Source organism: Bubalus kerabau, chromosome 2, assembly GCF_029407905.1.
Source record: "Bubalus kerabau isolate K-KA32 ecotype Philippines breed swamp buffalo chromosome 2, PCC_UOA_SB_1v2, whole genome shotgun sequence".
Taxonomy (NCBI): domain Eukaryota; kingdom Metazoa; phylum Chordata; class Mammalia; order Artiodactyla; family Bovidae; genus Bubalus; species Bubalus kerabau.
Genome location: NC_073625.1, coordinates 135,960,651 through 135,965,269, shown reverse-complemented (window position 1 = coordinate 135,965,269; position 4,619 = coordinate 135,960,651). Strand labels below are relative to the sequence as shown.

The window sequence follows — 4,619 nt, the reverse complement described above, 5'->3', positions numbered from 1 at the left end:
TTTTAAGGAAAAAAAAAAACAGACCTCATTATTCTTTAGTTAATGTTTGCAGAATGACTTGGGTGATTAGTGGAAGAGTTCCTTCTGCCTGTCAAGTTAATACAATTTCAGTGACTTATTTTTTTAAAACTCTATTGAATCACCTTGTTTTGTCTTTGTGGCACAGTCATTGCTAATTGTAGACTCTTAGAGCTAAGGGGACTTGGAGTTGAGTTCTTTTTGTAGATAAGGACATTCAGATCCAGACACATTGCTGCATTTGCTGGTGTGTAAGAGACATCCTTCCCCAGTGTAGCAAGCAAAAATTTCCTCGCATCTTATGAGTCATGGTTGCTGACTGAAGGAAGATGTAAATATCAAATTTGCTTTAGAGCAGTTATGTCATCAGAAGAGAAAATACGTTTTTTTTGTTCACATAACTATAGTATAATGCATTTCCAATAGAAAATTAGAAGTTGTGAGTATATATGCTGCTGCTGCTAAGTCACTTCAGTCGTGTCCGACTCTGTGCAACCCCATAGACGGCAGCCCCCCAGGCTCCCCCGTCCCTGGGGTTCTCCAGGCAAGAACACTGGAATGGGTTGCCATTTCCTTCTCCAATGCATGAAAGTGAAAAGTGAAAGGCAAGTTGCTCAGTCATGTCCAACCCTCAGCGACCCCATGGACCGCAGCTTTCCAGGCTCCTCCGTCCATGGGAGTTTCCAGGCAAGAGTACTGGAATGGGGTGCCATTGCCTTCTCCATGTGAGTATATATAGTAATATGTAATCTGAAAAAGGTAAATTCTGAAAAACAATTGTGTTCATGCATGCTGTTGCTTATCACTTCCAATAAATATGTAATGAAAGTACAGAAAATACCCCCTCCCTGAAGTCTTCAGTGACATTATGCATGCATCGTGCGCATGAGCAAATGTGTTCAGTAACCTTTTAAAATCTCACGTAACCTGACTGTGCTTTGCAAACACCCTGGGCCCCTTCAGAAAGAGTCACTTGTAAACAATTTTCAGAACTGTGAAAAGGATTTCAAAGGTTTTCTTTTCTCCTTTACCAAAGAAAGCCATGTGAGAGGAGGAGGAGCAGGCGGGGGTGGGGAGTGTCAGAGATAAGAGCTGCTGCTGCTGCTGCTAAAACCCCACACCCAGTGGCTGGTTAGTGATTCAGTGTAGAGAGCAATTGAGAGAGAAGCTCAGCTGGTGCCTTGAAAAAAAAAATAGAGTGCAAGTCTGTTCTCAGCAAGTAATAGCCTCCATCATTTTAACCTGGGCCAAGTGGGTGGAACTGCCCCTCCCCCCTAGCCCCCGCAGTCCTCTGGCTGCCCTTGACTTTCATTCATTCTGATTTTACCAGCACAGAACAAAGACAGGGCACTGGGAGGCGAGGTGGGAACTGCCCCAGGCCGCACTCTAGGCCCAGATCTGAATGGGAAGTGGGCTATTAGTCCCGGAAATTGCTCTCTGGGTTTTCCTTGGCCTGTATGGTTCTTTTTTGTACTTATATACTTTTTTCTTTTTCTTTTTTTTAATAACTTGGTTTTGAATTGACCAGCAGACCTGTCTGTTTGCTCAGCTTGATCTAAATTGGCTTTTGGTTCAAACTTCAGGTGGTTTTTCAGTTTGACTCCGCTCCTCTCTCTCCAGGAAGACAAGTTCGCCCATATTTAGCATCTTTGCTGACAGAGAACCAGCAGGCTTGCTGTTTGAATCTACATCTGAATGTACCATTTGGCCAAAAAAAAAAAAAAAAAGATCACTCTTTTAGGTTCGTGGAATTTGGTTGCTTTATTTTTGGCCACAGTGCTTCTCTGTCATGTTGTTTTACATTTCTCTGGAATTCTGTCTTTTGTGGCTCTTTCAGCAAATTTTCTCTGCATTGCCAGCTTTTATGAACAAATGGGAGACAGCTTGAGTTCTGCAAAGAGTGTTCATCCATCACAGTACTGGAACCTGAAGCACCTGTGGGGGCTGCCCCACACAGAGATACTCTCTCTGGAGGACTGCGTCTTGAAAACAGAATTATCACTTACTCTCCTAAATCAGTCAATCCTGCACCTGTAGCAGTGTGTCAATGGTGAACCTGTGTATGCTCCTAATAAATTAATAATCATTACCACTCAGATGCAGTATCACATATTAAAAGGGGTAGTTCAAAACAATCCACAGAATGTTAAGGATAAAAGCCAGTAACTCTCCTTCCCATAAGATAATTTCAAGGAACATTTTTCTGTAAACTTAATTTTGGGATTCTATATTTGATTTCCTGTTGATAAATTTGGGAGAACAGAGGTTCACAAAAATTGTGCTTTAGAGAATTGCCCGAGTAATTGTGGTTAGGTATTGATCTAGGTTAGAAGTTGTAACTGAAACCCCGTGGCGCGAGCGGATGGACAGAGAGAGGCAGTGTAAAGAGTGACTGCTGCTAAAGAGAAAGCACAGCTTGACAGGAAAATGGCCCGAACAGATTTTATTCAGCAACTATTGCAGTAGGGGTAAAGAGACCTCAATATAGAACTGGGCTCAGTTCTAAAGACATCATGGACAAGGCAGGATTTATAGCCAAGGAGCAGGGTGGGGTCAGTGGGTGGAAAATTACTGAGAGCAAGCCTGGGATGGGGAAGATGTTGGTTAAACAGACCTGACAGGATTCTTGAAGGCAGGCCAGGGCGATCAGGTATCACTCAGGGAATGAAGAATTTGATCAGATAGAGAGGGTGATCAGATATGAGGATGAGGGATTCTCTAAATTGACTTAAGCAAGGCTCTTGCTAAAGCTGATGATTCAGGCATGAGGAGGAGGGACGCCAGGGCTGAGGCCCAGAGGGCTCAGAGGAACCCCATTAAAGTTTCATCAAGGACAGAGTTTTGTCGCTGCAAAGACATCTGATTATGGCTTTAACTGGTCTAGATTGCTTTAATATATTGTGGTTAAATTTTTTTTTTTCTTTCTTGCTGACCTTTGTATGTGGGTGGGAAAGGAGAAAGTTGGTGTATACAGTCACTCACAGAACTTAGCAGATAAAACCTTTTTCTTTTTTTATTTTAATTGATTTTTTGGGGGGGGGGGCTGCACTGTGTGGCTTGCAGCAGGATCTGAGTTCCCAAACCAGGTACTGAACATGGGCCATGGTAGGGAAAACGCTGGATTGCCAGGGAGCTCCCTACAATCTTACAACCGCATTTTCTGGAACAGTCTCTCCCCTTTGGTTCCCAGGGCAGGGGAAGAGACTAGAGAGCTGTGCAAAGGCTTTTCATTGACTCACCCAGAAGGGACACGGCCACTTCCTCTCACAACTCATTGGCTAGAACCAGTTACATCACCCCACGATGGCACCCCACTCCAGTACTCTTGCCTGGAAAATCCCATGGACGGAGGAGCCTGGTAGGCTGCAGTCCATGGGGTCGCGAAGAGTCGGACATGACTGAGCGACTTCCCTTTCACTTTTCACTTTCATGCATTGGAGAAGGAAATGACAACCCACTCCAATGTTCTTGCCTGGAGAATCCCAGGGATGGGGGACTGGGCTGCTGTCTATGGGGTCACACAGAGTGGGACACGACTGAAGTGACTTAGTAGCAGTTACATCACCTCACCTAATATTAGACCTGGGAGCTGGGAAGAGTATGTGATAGTGAAAGTCCCTCAGTTGTGTCCAACTGTTTTTGACCCCATGGACTATACAGTCCATGGAATTCTCCAGGCCAGAATACTGGAGTGGGTAGTGTGTGCTGTGGTGAGGATTCATGCCTTTTTAGAGAAGTGGGGGCTTGCTAATTACCAATTGGATCCAAAAAGTCGACCCATGGCAATGGGGCCTCCTCCAACTCCACATTTCAATGTGTTAGCTGATACCGCCTCGGGGCTTGTTCCTCTACATCTTTGATCACCTCAGGTAAATTAATACCACCTATTCTTCAGGTCTGGTGGTTCACATGGTAAAGAATCTGCCTGCAATGCAGGAGACCAGGGTTTGATCCCTGGGTCCAGAAGATCCCCTGGAGAAGGAAATGGCAACCCACTCTAGTATTCTTGACCAAAGAGTCTCATGGATAGAGGAGCCTAGTGGGCCAAAATCCATGGGGTCGCAAAGAGTCGGACATGACTGAATGACTAACAGTAACAGCTTTTCCCTTCACCAGGGGATCTTCCCAACCCAGGGATCAAACCCTGGCCTCCTGCATTGCAGGCGGATTTAGAAGTTCACTTAATGAAGATTGTTGTGTGTTCTATATTTACACTTACACATGTATGTTATACATGCCTTCCGTTGCCTTTAGGAGCAAGGTCAAAAGAAATATTGCAAATATGGAGCACAAGAACAGGAAAAGGCTTAATTCTTAGATGTGTCTTGTTGTAGTTTTAATTCAGCGCAATTATTAGAACATATTTAAAACATCAAGCAAAATAGTTATATGGACTTTTCTTACCCCAGGCACAAAAGCTTTCAAATAATGGATGTGGATATTTCCTATTTCCAGGAATGTCCTTTGAACTTTTGTTCCGAGAACATCTTGAAAGGGAGCAATTTAGGGATATTCTTTTCAGAGTGCCCACTTTGCCAGGAAGTGCTCTAGGAAGGGATCATGAACTGTATCTGGGAGGTGCATTAGTTTAGCAGTAGTGG

General features: G+C 44.1%; 1 long non-coding RNA gene across 1 annotated transcript; it reads left to right on the top strand.

Moving 5' to 3' along the window:
• The first annotated feature begins 1,243 nt into the window (after positions 1–1,243).
• On the top strand, positions 1,244–2,112 carry LOC129644916 (uncharacterized). Its single transcript, XR_008711051.1, has 2 exons — positions 1,244–1,759; positions 1,856–2,112. It is a non-coding gene; the product is annotated as an uncharacterized LOC129644916 (long non-coding RNA).
• The last annotated feature ends 2,507 nt before the right edge of the window (positions 2,113–4,619 follow it).